Here is a 15,632-nt window from a genome sequence, read left to right on the forward strand (position 1 = left end):
GAAGCCTGCAGGAGTGACTCTTAGATCAAAAAGTAATAGTTGATCTGACGTGCCAGTCTCATTCACAGATGGGCCTTTAGAAGAATGAAAGTATTAATTCCTGTAAAGGAATAAAGGCAAAACCTAGGGAAGTGAGGGCACTTTTCATCCAAGCACGTAGACTGAGTTAAAGACTACAAGGAGACATAGTTATAAATTTGATTAGCAAATCTTGTGTGAGAATTACAAACTCTATTACTATTATAAAGCTTTCAATTCCATTGAGCTTCTGACTGTCTGAAGCAGATCATTTTGCTAGCCATTGCTGAGCTCTGTGCTGCCCCACCTAGATCACTACAAGTATCCCAGCAAATTATTCTAAAGCTAGAGCAGGCATGTCTAGATTATACTGCAGCCGATGTTATGACTGCATTTTTAATTACTGTGAGCTAACATAATTTTTTCCTTTATGAGGACAACTCTTGGAGACACTTCTCTTTTTTTTTTTTTTTTATTTTATTGTTTCTGTTGGTCTAAGATAAAAGCCAGTCAGACTAAAGGAGTATAGAAATTTTTATGGCAAAATAATATGCCAGTGTGAACACATCTTACATGAAAAAAATAGTATGTCAGTTGCACTTCACACTTTTGAAATTCTAGGCAATGATGTACACAAGAGGTTTTGAAGTAAGTTTAAACAGGACCTTATGATGCATGTATCTTGGGTAACTCTGGACTTTGTAAAAGCAAATACTGTGTTACAGAATTATTTTTACACGTATGCAGATTTAGTCATGTGTAGATCAACTACAGAGAGCTATGTAGATGTTTTGTGGTAGAGAAGTGACATAGCAAACAGTATAGAATATAAAACTGAAATGGGCCATATTGAATTAATCTTCAGTGTTTGACTTACATTCATAAAGGATTTAGTTAAATCCTTAAATTCACTCATTCTCAGCAGGTAAGAATTAGAGCATTGCTATTTGTAATAGCAAAAAAATGGGTTGCTAGAATACTACGTGACCTGAAGTTTTCTAGTCTAAATATCATTTAATCTAAATATACTTATCAGCGGCTCAAAATAAGTTTTATGTTAAATAAAACTGCATAGTCAAAAATCACTTGACTGAGATACAATGTATTTAGTGAACAGCCAATTTAAGACCAATATGAACAACCACCAAAACAGTTGTTTAATGAGGACAGCAGTTCTGCTTCATACGAATGCTCTTCTGGGAGCTAGCAGTATACTGAATTTCCTTTAGTTTTCCCATGTTAAAGTGATCTTTCTCTTCCCTTCATAGATGCACATCTATATCCACTGCCGCCTTCACGAATCTTAGTTTACCTCTTGGCTGCATGCCCTGGGAGGTCCCACTGACATAAGCGGAATATAACTATGCCCTGGAAAAACAGGATTTCTGGATTCTTGTTTGTTCCCTGTACTGGATGTGCAGTGCCTGTTCTTTCATTACTCTGAAGGCTGAGCAGACATTGCGCTCAAATATTAATCCTGCATAGATATCTCTTCCTCCTAGGTCAGCAGGACTGTTCATGGAAGGGCTCGATACAGTTCTGCATTGCCATTTTCAGTTACTGTTGAAATGGCCATCTCTCTTACCTGATAATGTGAATTTTTCACATGAAATGAGGCAATTCTGTTCCGTTTTATGTTGTCAGTTTAGAATTTAAATATTTTTCTTAATGCAATTCCATATACAAACCACTGTATTCACATATGTTCTTTACCAAGCTGGTGTTCTAGATGAGCACCGATCATACAGTTTGGTAACAAGTAATTTAATGTATCTGTGTATGAATACATATAAAAATACCATTTATATCTAAATGTAATTTACTGCTATTCCAATGGATTTTATTTTTCTAAATTTTTTATTGGCTGTAAATTAGATTAATTTCTGCAGTTTAATATTTTCTGTGTGACTTTCTAATCAAGAGTTGTATCATGCAGAAAAAGAAACCAAGGAAAGTTATTAAAACCCACCTGGCACAGATAATGTATTTAGATTTCCTTGTAGTGGACGTTGCCCCATATTGTCATGTGCAAATGAAACCTTTTTACAACTGATTGATTATTACAATTGCAGAGCGTGTTACAAAAAGAACAGTCATTTACAATAAATCTTTAGTTTTCTTTAGTTTTCAGTCTCATGTTCTAGTAAGACTGTTTGGAAAGAAACCAAGAATTGGGATTTTGTGTGACTCACTGTGGTAGGTAATTCTTAATCTCTGAAGAATATACATTCTACAGTCCTTGGAAAGTACACTGTTGCTTGTATAGGAGGTATTTGAATTGCTTAATGTATGACCAAACACTTGATTAGTAAATAATGCTTTACCTACGTGAATTTTGCTTACAGAGAAATTCCATGCTAGATACAATACACCACAGACTTAAAAGTAAATGAGAATGTGTTTTGTTTTTCTCAAATCTGTGACCTGGAATGACAGCATAGGAGGGAGTTATGCTGTGCCAGAAGCTCTTGGTAAAATCCAAAACCACCACAAAATACATCTAGTTTCATGTTTTGTTATGTACTCTGTATGTGAACAAGGCTCATCCATGCTTGCAAACCTTTTAAAAAGATGTTACTATGATTACTGATGTGGATGTCTAGAAAATGTGTGCTAAGTAATGTACACAAACATGCAGAGTACATATTTCTGATGTTGAAATAGTGCAGAGTAAATGAAATTGCATGATTTTGCAGCAAGACCAGCAAAAACGTAATTATTCAGAGGCAGGGTTATGAATTATTTTGGTTGTTTTTTGGCAGAAAACTTGGTGAAGTTAACTTTGTTTCATGAAGCAGAAAGTCTGTTTTCGGAATGAGATATATGTTAGATTTTATAAACTCGTTCACAGTATTTCCTCTCGCTACCAATCATTCTTATATGTTCTAAACTAAACAGTCCAGATTCCAGATGAGTGTTGATGTCTACAGTACAAACATCTGTTTTATCATCTCTAGTACTGGTGAGTTATTTCCTCTGTTCAACTCTTGTCTATGGAAAAATTATCCATCTATTAATTAACCAGGTCCCATTATCCCCAGCTACTCTGGCTTCAGCACAGTTCTTCACCGTATAAGATTCAATATGGGCATTATTTTAAACCAGACCTTGCTCTGTTAATAGCGTTTGAAGTCGCTACTGCTCTTTACAGAAATGTTGTAGGTTTTTCATAGGTGAATGTACTAACTAGGTTCTTACAACCTACCTTACCTAATTTAACCTTTATTTGCTATGTTTTTGACTTATCTGGGTTATCCCTTCTCCTCCTATAATCCTATATATTTGAAAGTTAGCTGTGGAAACCTTTGCTAAACTTCTCATAGTGTGACTTTCTTCATGGAAGTCACATGTCATATTTAGTTGCTTACTTCATTGGGCTTACTTGCTTAAATGCTCTGCTCTATCAGGGTTTAAGGATTTAATCCTTTACTACACTTAAGTAGTGCATCACATATATAAGATTAAAAAAGCCAGTGACCAGGCTGGATAATGCTAGGAACCCAATTTTTATATTAATCTGATGAGAGCTGTGAGTTAATGGTAGTCCTCTCAGACAAGTTGATTTTCCCTCCCTGTTTCATTTCTGGTTTGAGCCTTTGAGAGTTTGGATTTTTCTGAAAGGAGCTGAAACCTGGGGTTGTTCTCTGAAGTACATGAAGAAGGCAGGATCAAAGTCTGTAAATAAAAGTTCTGCATAGAATCAAATACAAGAATTTTATTAGAATATTTGTTAGTTTTGCATTACAGTTGTGAGATTAAATTCACTCTATCAAATAAGAAACAAATTACAGTCTCCTTAGTGCAAGTATCTGTCATCCTTACATAAAGCATAGATTCAGGTCTTTCTCTAAGTCCATATCCAGTGGTGTTTATCACACTTTTTGAATATATATCAGGAAGGTTATTGTTACACAGGCTTTCAAAAAAATTTTCGTGTTGCAATGAGCTTGCTGCCAGGCCTCCGACAAAATTAAAGAAATGTGTTCAGCCATATTTATTAATTCAGTGGAATGATATCAGTGATACTGGCTGAGCAAAGTAAAGTCTAACACTCAAGACATTAACGTTTCTCTGACTACAGTGCCTTAATTTTTAATGAAGCCATACTGTTTATTCCAAAACTTCAAGGAATGTCCTCAGTATTGTTTTGAAATTTCCAACTGATTGTGATGATATATGAACGATCTGGTTTCTGTTAAGTTTATTTGATTTTACTTCATGTAGCTTATCCCCCTGGAGCATTTTTAGGTGATCAAGCAAAGAAAGTCAGAACACTTAGAACAGAAAAATAGGGGCTTGTGGTTGGGGTGAAGGAATAATGAAAGGCAAGGGAAGTTATAGTTGGTGAAATGGATGGAATTAGGATTGGTGAAATGAGGATTCTCGTAGGATTTTTTTGTTGTCAGAAAATACGATTTTTCAAATGCAAAATGCTTTCTTAGAGTGAAAAGAATTTTTGTCATCTTGTTGAGAAGCAGGTGACCTGCTCCGTTTTATCTCTGTTTTCCAGCCAAGCAAGCAAAAGCCTGAGGGAAGCATGGAGATAAACAGTTACTTCGTTTACTAAAATGCAGCTATTATTTCTTTATTCTCAAGGCCTCCATGTGAGGGAAACTTCCAGATCTGAAGATTGATATTCACTGCTTCACATATCCCAAACTGAAAAATATTCCACACATGAAGTCTTGTAACATCTTGCAGTAAGACACTTGGAACCAATTTACACATTGCTCCATATGCAGGGAAGGCTTGTCGAAATACATCTAGCTCCTTGCAGTTTAGTCAAGAATTGTGGAGCTGCATACCTTGTCAATCAATGTTCTGCTATTCCAGTCTCTTTTCCTAACACAAATGACTTTATGTGGACTGGTTTACCAGTAAGAGTCAGTTGCGTCAGACATGTTTCATATGTCACATTATTGTTTACTATTGGAGATTATTCACTTCTGACTTCTTGGGTGAAATGAATAGCATTGTTGAAAATGTAAACTGCCCCTGGTTTCATTATGATAGGCTTGTATGACCATGATCGTGATGACACCTACAGTTTAATAATCTCCAGCAATTTGAGCAAGGAATTCTGAGGCTAGGTAAGTTGGAAAATTAAATTATGCCTTTCTTGGTCCTTCTAGATGTAATCAGTTTCTTTCACACATCTACTACTTCTTAAGGATGGTTTGTTAATTATATGGAGTTGAAAAGTCACAGCATTATATAATTCCTTCCTGTTTCAATATTTCACAGTATAGTAGTAATATACAAACGATTGACTGAAAACTTACAGTAAGTTAACAGTACAATTATTCCTTAATGTATATGTTTTCAGGAGTTAAAAAGAAAAAATGTCTATCAGCCTCATGCTTAAAGTAGGTGCATGGTGCATATGATTAACTGATAAGGCTCACACAGTTTTTTATCACTGAGCTTTGATTTTTATCACATTTTATGTGTCAGGGTCCATTAGCTTAATAAAAACTTGGATTAGAAACATCCACTTGACCATGTCTGTGTTCTAGGAATTGGTATTAAATATTCGGTATTTGGGATTCATGCTTCTAGGAAGGTGTAGTGGAAAGCTGTGATACAGAAGTGTCTTTTGGAAAGAAGCCACTTGTGGTCAGTAAAGATTCTGTTCAAGGTTGTTAACCTCTGTATCCTTAAATTATATTTACGTAGCTGCTTAAATTATTTCTGCAGTTTCAGTTGGAATATATTGCCCAACCAAAAGAATTGTGTAACACAGCTGTTACCTTTTGCCCCATAGATGCCTACCTTTCAGTTATGGCTGAAGTAATCTCTGGGTAACTTCTAAGACAGTTGCACTAGTTAAAATCTTTCATGTTCATGTGTTTGAATAATAATTAGGTTGTTAGGCTTATTAACATTATTATTACTGCATTTTGTCAAGACACAGGACTGTCATCCAGAAAGTCTATTTGTTGGCTTACAGTCTTGCCTAAGGCATATTAGCTTGACAACTGTTTTGTTAGAATTGGAAGTGTATTTGTTGTATTCACCTATTGTTGCTAAAATGTTAGGCCATGATAAATGCATGGTTTTCTATTACAAATATTTAAATGTTGGTCTTTTTTTTTTAAAATGAATGCATGTTATGTGCAACTGAAGATATATATAATAACTTGTTTTATTTCATTTTCTTTTGACAGTGCTCGTATATCATCTTCCTCTCTTACCAGTCGTAGTTTCTGCATCAGAATGGCATGTTCACGTTTGAAAAGGTTTTCACCAGAGACTTGCATCTTTTTTCAGAATAATTGTGTCTTACCTGGAACTTCTCTGGTAGCTCCAGAGAACACTAGCATCTGAGCTAAGACAGTACGGTACAGTTTATATCTTTCCAAAGTCCATATTCCTCACTGACGAACAGTGTCATGATGGTTTTGAGGCTAGCGTGAAACTGGAAGGCTGATTTTTCTGACAAATACCAGGTCCAGATTTGTACAGCGAATCTGCTTGTAGATATCTGGGTCAGCTCATCTTGTGTGTCTTTTTGCTGTTATCACAACCCAGGCGTAAGAGACTAGGGACTGATTTTTATCATTCAAGATATGATGGAGTATATCATATGAATTAGGGTAGTATCATTTTGCTTCTACAAATACGTGTGCTTCGGTGGAGGGACTTGAGAGAACAATGATAGAAGTTTCCTGTTGAACACAAGAGGAGATAAGCACTTAACTAAGTGCCCAAGCCAACAGCATAATAAAAAAGGGGGCACTTCAGTTTTGTAAAGCTCAAATTATCCTTTTAAGAGCAAATTCCAAACTCTGAACCACTGGAGTTTGCGTAGTAAGTGTCACACTGATGTTTTGTACTGCCCACAATGAGATGAACCCACAACTTACAGCATTAGCTACATCTGCCTGTCCTGTGTTTTATTTAAATCTACCTGTCCTGGAAGTGTCTTTTTGTGGGTCTTTTTTCACACGGGAAAGGAAGTAAGTCTTAATTTTCCATACTCTAGGTAGGCTGCCTGTCCTGTCACAGTCATATTGATAGCGGACAGCTGTATCGGGTTTGCCATAGGTGTGCCCATGGATGGTGTTTCTAGGAGGTGCAACATCTGTGGGACTGGAAGGCGTCACCGCCTCGCCTGAGGCAACAGTGAAGTGGTTACGTTACGTCACGTCGGTGTGTGCTATGCGTGTCACTTTTCCATATCGCTGATCAAACTTGGTAGTTTAGCCAGAATCATTTTTAAGCTGCATAAGTAAGAACATTTCTGCGGTGTGCATTTTTAAGTTCTCTTCTAATGGAGACTTATTTTGTCCTTTGCTAGGCCTTTTTATTTTAATGGTTGCAGAGGTTAATGGGATGTCTTGTGTTCAGATTTTAACGCTACCTTTATGTGGCTGCAGAAAATAGCTTAGTGATACAACCCTTATACTTTTAAGCCTGAGGATCCCTGGAAGTATGGGTCAGTTGCAGTATATTAAGGCTCTTCTTCACTCAGAGCCACTAAAATTTTCATGTTTTTTGTGTTTGCATGCAAATAATCATGTATTGTTAGAGTTGCACAATTCTCAGCTTCCCCCCCAAGCCTTATTATGATGTGCTGTTGAGCTGAAAATAAGAACCTATGTCCCCCTCTTGGGCTCTGTTCCAGCAGTGCTCAGGTACTCAGGAACAGATGCTTCTTTCTGCTACTGTCTGCTGTTTATTTGCAGTTGTTACTCAGTTCCTTTAAATCACGGCACTAAGATGCCAGCAATCCAGATACCAGAGATTCTGCTTCATTTCTCCCATAAAGAAATCTGATTTGGCAGTTTTCTGTTCTTTGCCTGGAACTTTTTAAGGCACCTTAATTTTACGTATTTTGGCTTTCTGTAAAATACTTCATATGCTGTAAATGAAGATGTATCATCTCAGAATCAAGAGTCACATGTTTAATTGCAAATGACTTGAGCTTACTGCATTTTGGTGTAATTCCGTGATGTCCTCACCCAAGAAACAGCACATGATTATTTGTAAGCTTGCCATATCGGAGGAAATTTGATAAGGCTTTCCAAATCTGCTTTGTAAGGCCAGTAATTGCTGTGATCCAATAAGGGAGCCCTCTGTGGTGGCATCACTCGAGAGAGTAAGCGTGGTGTGACTGCTGCTGGCTTCTCGGATCACGCTGTCTAATGAAAGATTAATGAGGAGATGATGCTTTGTAACAAACATCTAATACTGCCACCAGGTCACAAGTTTGATTTGAACCAATCAATATAATTCATTCTCCTAAAGGTAGCTAATGATAGCATGCTTATGAGAAATGAAATGGCCTGCAATCTAAGACAGCCTGCTGCTCATTCTTACTGTGTCAGCTTTAAAGAAACAGTATTCATTTTATAATGTCATCTAAACCTGGGAAAGAAAGAAAGAGTTTAAATTCTGAGGGAAAATGTTAAGAAAACTTTTAAAAAATGAAACTCAAGAAAACTGAACTAAGAGAATCCTTAAATAAATTTGAATTAAAGCTCAATGAAACATAAGGGGGGAAAGAAAAAAAATATCTCATGTTCTCTGAGTTAGTAGTATCTGAAAGAGAAAAGAGTTTGATTCGACCTCGGGGTTTAAGGATCAGATGTACATTAATATCTGTGTTCTTAATCCTAGGAGTGACTGACTCACCTATGAAAGGCAGGGGGTCAAGTCCCCATCTATGTCATATTGACCCATCTGAGGACAGGGGAAGAAACTGGACCATCATTCTTCTGTTTTTGTACTAACAGAGGGACAGATAAGTTTCTGATGTAACCTAGATGAGTTGTTGGGGTTTTTTTAGTTATACCAGCTGTATTAATTCCAGAAAGCAAGTATAGGGGACAGAGGAGGGCATGCATTCAAGTATTTCCCTCAGAGATGATCCTATGAGAGACTGAACATTCTGAGAATTAGAGAGCAGAATGAGGAAACACAAAGGCAAGATTGTCTTCTGAACTTCTTGCTAAAGCCTTTGAGCTGGATTTTGCATTCTTGCTTCTAAGTAATATTGTGCTGTGAAAGTGGTGACAGTGAGTTACTGTAGCTACACATGGCATAAGATACTGTAAAATATGAATAACAGAGCTTGACTTTTGAGCTCTTGATTATGAGACTTCAGTTTTCCAAGCTGCAGAGTGGGAAATCCCTACTTTTCTCTTAAAAAAAAAAAAAAATGTTCAAATTCTCTAATGAAAGATTCTGATTTTCATAGCAAAATAATATTGCTGTCCTCTAGGTATATATAGGACCATACTGACCTGGTTCCAGTTACTTCTTAGGTACAAAGTAATATTTAAAAAAAACATGAAAATTTATTTCCTAAATGAAAATAGTATTTGCTTAATATTTAGGATACTTGCCTGTTTGGTACTTTCTTTCTGTCTAGATCGGTAACATCATAAACTTTGTAAATGTTAGCGTTATTTTCATTAACAATGTTATGTTCCTAATACCTGGAACAAATTGAAACTGCCACTAAAAATATCAATTTGTCATCAGAATATCAATACTAGATCTAGAAAAGACATTAAAAGCCAGGAGAATTTTCATGCTAACATCATTTTCCAGGAGCACAGGTGCACCAAAACACTCCCTTGCAGTGAGTAAGCAATCTGTTTGGTGCGTAAGCCACTTCTAAAGCAGTGAATAGCAATTCTAATAGCAATTTCAGACTCTTATTTTGCTACTTTTACACAGTTGTAAGAAAGATATATATTGTCATTAGATGACATTTCTTAATGTTTAGCTTTCTAGTTTTCATCATACAGTAGGGGTGAAAACAAATTAATCAACCCTAGCTGCAATTTGAGAATCTTTGCTACAGTCACTGAAGCAATAGCTTTATTTGATTTCTTCGCCTCTGTATTGATTGCATTTTCCTTCCAGACTGCACTGTGATCAATTGATATTGTGTTTCTTGGATTAACTTGGATTTCTCATCTTTTCTATCTCCATTTCCATTTCCTTTTTTCTATTCCAGTAAGTGCTTTAAAGTTTTAAATGTTTAAATAGACCCTCTTTCCCATAAAGCTTGGAATTTGCCAGGATCCCTTCCTAGAAGAGGAGCATAGTCTAATGGTCAACACACACTTGGGAGATGGACACTGTGTGTTCTTATCCTAGTTGATTTACTTTTGTGGCTTTAGGCAGGTCTCTCAGCTACCTACCAGGAGAGCCATGAGGATTAATTGAAATGCTTAACATTATGTCCGACTTTGACTACTGTACATCTACTGCCAGCCTTGAAAACAAAGTCTGTGATGTTCGTATGGGAAATAGTGTTTTTTCAGTGATCTTGCCTGAAGAATGACAGTAAGATTCCTGATTCCAGCAATACAAATTCATAATTGCACAGACTTTCTTTTCATGATGAAATCCAACTCTGTCATTCCTGTTTCTCCTTGGTAACTGATATTTCTGCTAGAATTTCCTGTAGCTCTTGGAGAATAACAGAAGTTTGTCTATATTTGTGAGGATTGTGTTGAAATAAATTTCAGTCGTTGCTATCCATAGTCCTGGAACAGAAGATGAAAAAAGGAGACATTCGGACAAAAAATATGCTAAAACTGGTGTCTAGAGAAACAAAGTAGTACATAATGCTGGTCATTTTAAATTGTAATTATTTACACATGAAGGATATTGTAAAGGAAACATTCATAGTAGTGAATTTTGTCAGCTTGTTAATAGTTTGATCAGACTTGTCTTTTCATAGCAGACATTTTATCTACATCTTTAGCATTTATTTTATTTTTATTACTGTGTTGCCTGGAAGCTCAAGTCAGACTTTTCTGTAATTGCTCTATTTTGGTTTAATTTTCCTTGAATATGAGTGACAAGACCTTACATGTAATATGTTTCACTCTGATTAGCACTTTGTATCCTAAGATTACTACTTCTCTGTCTTTCCTGGTAACATCTCACCTAGAGTATCTTAGTGCTATCTGTGCTGCATCACAATGATTGCTCATAGTCATCCTCTGATGGACTAATACACCCTCTTCTTTCTCCTCATTTGTTATTTCCAACTTGTCACAGGAATTCTTACTCTGATGTGTATGACCATGCACTTTATCTAATTTCATTCTGTTTCTGTTACTGCAGTTACCCATTCTCCTTTGGTGTGGAATAAAGTCTTTCTTTGTAGTAACAGCTTATGACAGACCTAATTTCTGTGCCAAGGTCACAAGGGAAAATATTAAGTATGTCCCAAGACAGATACTTGAGGAATTACCTTAACAGTTTCTCTCCAGTCTGATACTTTCAATTGTTTTCTCTTTAGCCAGTGCTATAGAAATACAAGGACACATGTTCCACATTTTCCTGTTAAGTTTATACATGGATCTTAGATTGTATAAATCATACTGAAGTGTGAAAATGTGTCCCCCAACAGTGATTAGAAAAGTCTCTAAGAGGTTCCAGATGTTCTTCAGATATTTGCAAAGCAGCTCCACTCAGACCACTGTGCCAGCACTAAAATTTCCAAGCCGAACATCACATTTAAGAAGGCGTCCCTCCAATTGTTACTTGCTCTGACTCTGCCCCCATGTAACCAGGGCTGTCCTTTGGAGCTGCCAGTGGTGGCACATGTTTCTGAGCACCTTTCAGTAGCAGAACAAGCCAGTGTTTGTCAGTAACTGGAGTTCCAAGTTGTGGCATTCATATGCACATGCTCAGGGCTTTATTCAGTCATGTCTTGAACACTGCCAAGGATGGAGACTACGCAGCCTCTTTGGACAACCTGCTGCAATGCTTGGCTCGTGAAAAAGTTTATCCTCATGTCAAGTTGGGGCCTTTCTTGTTTCAGTTTGTCCTTTTGTGTCTCATCCTTTTGCCATACAGTGTGGAGAAGAGCCTGGCTCCATCTTCTTGGTAACATACTCACAGGTATTGAAAAGCTGCCATTAGGTCCTCCCAAAGCCACCTCTTCTCCAGGCTGAACAAGCCCACTTCCCTCAGCATCTCCTCACCCAGCCTCTGCTCTAGCTCCCTGACCATCTTGGTGGCCCTTCAGTGAATTGACTCTTTTTTCATCAACATCTTCCTCATACTGCAAGGCCCAAAACTGGATGCAGTATTCTCGATGCAGTATTCTCAATAGTCGAAAGTGTGCTGAGTGAAGGGGGATAATCACTTCTCATGATCTACTGGCTGTGTGCCTGGTGGTACAGCCCAGGATGTTGTTGCTTTTCTTTGCTGCCAGGGCACACTGCTGGCTCACGTTGTTGCTGCCAGTGTCCCCAGCTGCCCAGCCAGTTGGTCTCCAGCCTGTACTGCTGCATAGCGTTTTTCCTTCCCAAGTGCAAGACTTTCATTTGTCCTTGTTGAATTTCATAATTTCATATCAGCCCAACCCTCTAGCCTATCTAGGCCCGTTTGACTGATTGCCCTGCTCTTGAGCATATTTGTCTGGTCTGCCCAGTTTGGTGTCACCTGGGAACTTGGTGAGAGCACACTTCACTGCCTCCTCCAGGTCACTGATAGATGTAAAACAGCAATGGTCCCAGTATAGACCTGTGCAGTGGTCCACTTGTTACAAGCCTCCAGGCTGAGGGCAACCCATTAACCCCTACCTTCTGAAACCAACTATCCAACCAGGTTTTTTGCCCATTACATCAATTCATCAATGTCAGTTTTTTAATTAGTTTTGCTAATTCAGTTATTACATTAAGTAACATTTTATCGTAGAAATGCATTTAAGCCATGATAGCCAGGAACCAGGATAGTCTGGAGAAGAGAAAGCTGTGGATAATACTACTGCTTTTAAATCTAAACTTTAAAACATAAATTGACTTCATTTATTCTTAGCTGATCCTGAGCTAAGAAGTCTCTGAAACTGGATGCTCAGTGGAGCGCAGTGTAGAGGCACCCAAGCTGTTGCATTATAATAATTTATAATGATATCCTGAATCTAGCGAGGCTCATCAACTGAGATAAAAGCTGTGTGAACCATGTTACTTCTGAACTCAGGCTTGCTTGAGAATCATCATAGTCATATTTGTGTGCTGTTGCTTAGGCATGGTGCACTTAAGCTAGCATGCACATTACTATTTTAAGTATCCCTGCACCTGTGTCATGATTTATCTGCAAAGTAGGTAGCCCACCCAGAAATTTGACTGACTTATTGGCTATGGGGCTGACAATGGGGTCTCTTACTAACTAGGTAGTTGAGCCTGAGCATATGTCTTTAGTTCATATTTTCCAAGGCAACCTCCTGCTTGGATTTTGCACGTGATTTGGCAAATATAAATTGAGTCATTTGGTAAGTTTGTTATCTGATGTCATTCACAAATTAAGCAGATGTTTAAATGATCCTGTTTACCTTTATAGTTATTTGCAATTGCAGAATAAATGGTAAGGCAAGAACCCCTTTAAAACTAGGCCCTGAACATTTTGGTCTTGATTTTGTTTCAGTTGAAACTTCTGAAGAACTTGCCACTCATGTCAATGGGAACGAGGTGGGGTATGTCTATAGAATAAAGACATTATGTCAGCTGGTAGTGGTGCAATGTGTGTGAATAAAAATGGTTTATCTCACTAACTGTTAAGAGGTTTACCTGAAATCGCTTTTAGTAACCTTTTTTATTCTCTATACAGTAACATATGTAATTAGGAAACACGTTATACAGCAAACTCAGTTTGAAAAATTGATTTTTAAAGCATAAAAGAGGCAGTGACTGAAGTCCTGCCAGCCTCTATCGAATACTCACATGTATTATATTGTAAACATAATACGATTACACTGTATGTTGTCATAATAATTGGTAGTGGTATTAGAGTCAGTCATTGAGTGCTTTGTTCACGTGGTAATAGATGACAAGGGCTACAATGTTTGTTGGCAGCAAACTTGTTTTCCTTTCTGTTTTTCTCAGTAAATTGGTTTCAAAATAGTTTTGTGGGTTTTTTTTTTTTAAACCGACCATCTTAGGATCCAGATGGCTTTATCTCTTTTTAATGAGATTTGGGACGTTCTCCTTAAAAGTGGTGTTCACTCAGTGCTGCCACAAAGGCTGCATTCTTCACTTTCCTTAAAGCATGGCGCTGTGACAACAGAGATAGGAAAGACTTAGTAGCGATCAGCAGCGCAGAGGGGTGGGTTAAGTCAGATTCATTAGGATCCAGGGCTGAAAGGTAGCATGAGTTAGGAGAGAACATAGAAACTGAGTCTGGAGGCCAGCGAATAATTTTAGATTACTGGGTAGGAGCAGCTTATCTGTTAGCCTCTGTAGGCTTGATTCTGTAATCCTAACTCGTGCAAGCCATGTCACTGGGTTCCACCGGGCTGCCATGTGATGGGACCTATTCGTTGTGAGTAAGCGTAGCAAAACTGCTCCACTTATTTGCAAGGTCCTGAAAGGGCAGCCAGGAGAGATAACAACTGGGGAAGGGGCATTTTTGCTGCTGAAAGTTCAAGACATTTGTTACTGAGTTAGTTGCTGGAGTTTTACAGGACAAGGCCCTCTTAAAATGATTTCTTTTAAGATCCAGACCATATGTATGACAGGGCTCTGCAGGATCCTGAAAGGCAGTTTGTGGTGGCTTGTGGCGTTCGCAGTAGGCATACATTTCAGATATGATGGAGTGAATTTTGCCTAATACAAGTTTAACAGCTGAAAAAAAAGGTTGCCTGTAGCAGCTTTTCATCTTCCATCAAATTCAGACTATAAGCCTCGACTACTTAGCTTCAGATTCCTGCGAAATCAGCACCAACACACACCCTATGCATCACCATTCTTTCACCTTTACGTATATCATTCGCTTTTTGCCAGTTTGAGTCAGCTCTCACTGACTTCAGTTGCACATGATATAGCCGTATGCTTCCACCTTCCCAGGCTTCCATGCCTTTTCTTGTACTGTTCATGTGGCTGTCCTGCCTGTCCCTGTCTCAATCATTTTCCATCTCATTTCATGTTGTGTACCACTTTCCATCTCAAAGTCCATTTGTGTCTGTCTTCATTCTCGGTGTTATTCTTTAATGCCTGATTCTTTTTCAGTAGTCTCCTTTGGATTACCCGCTGCAGAGCATGCCACCTGCACGTATCTCTAATTCTGCCAGCAGAACAGGAGTTGCTATATAATCAGTTCTACAAGAAAGTCTTGTTCCTACAAAGCAGGCATAACTTTATTCTGTTTTGCACTGATGGCTTTCACTTTGGCTTGCACATTGGCTTTCTTTGTTGACCACACAGGTATTCTGAATCTGCCCGGGTAGTTATATAGAAGGGATGGTATTTAGCTGCCATGAGATGTGTCTACCTGTAGTCAGCATTTAGAAACACTGTGTATCTGCAAGTGAAGAACAGCACCTTTTGTTGAATCTTCAGAGGGAAATGGAAATTGGTAGAATACTTGCCCAAAGTGGTATTTATCATGGCCTCTATCACTCTTTTTCCTCTTGAAAATGCTAGCAGATGTGCGACCCCCTACGTGGTGTGGTGCAGTGTGGGTACATTAGCCCAGTACTGAGTCATAGGGAAAAGGGGCATCCGTTTGAACCACTAATACAATATCTTAGTTCTTTAGGGATCTCCTGTCCAGGGATGTCCTTCTATAACTCTGTTTAGTTTGCGAACATCTTTTAAAAAGCACCACTCAAAATGGTTTATTAATTTAAGACTATGTTGAAA

General features: G+C 37.9%; 1 long non-coding RNA gene across 40 annotated transcripts in view; it reads left to right on the top strand.

Moving 5' to 3' along the window:
- The window catches only part of LOC148053219 (uncharacterized), a 67,395-nt gene that overhangs the window by 18,304 nt on the left and 33,459 nt on the right, over positions 1-15,632 (top strand). For 3 of the 40 annotated variants that reach the window (XR_015708518.1, XR_015708500.1, XR_015708505.1), the window contains exon 3: positions 13,420-13,468. The exons of 31 other annotated variants lie outside the window; for them this stretch is intronic. This is a non-coding gene — a long non-coding RNA (uncharacterized LOC148053219). Of the gene's footprint in view, positions 1-5,093; positions 5,109-6,185; positions 6,360-13,419; positions 13,469-15,632 lie in introns of those variants that run through there. 6 more of the 40 variants (XR_015708514.1, XR_015708508.1, XR_015708507.1 and 3 more) reach the window with 4 other exon arrangements.

This window comes from Nipponia nippon, unplaced genomic scaffold (genome assembly GCF_047370975.1).
Source record: "Nipponia nippon isolate SJK-2023a ecotype South Korea unplaced genomic scaffold, ASM4737097v1 scaffold_4, whole genome shotgun sequence".
Taxonomy (NCBI): domain Eukaryota; kingdom Metazoa; phylum Chordata; class Aves; order Pelecaniformes; family Threskiornithidae; genus Nipponia; species Nipponia nippon.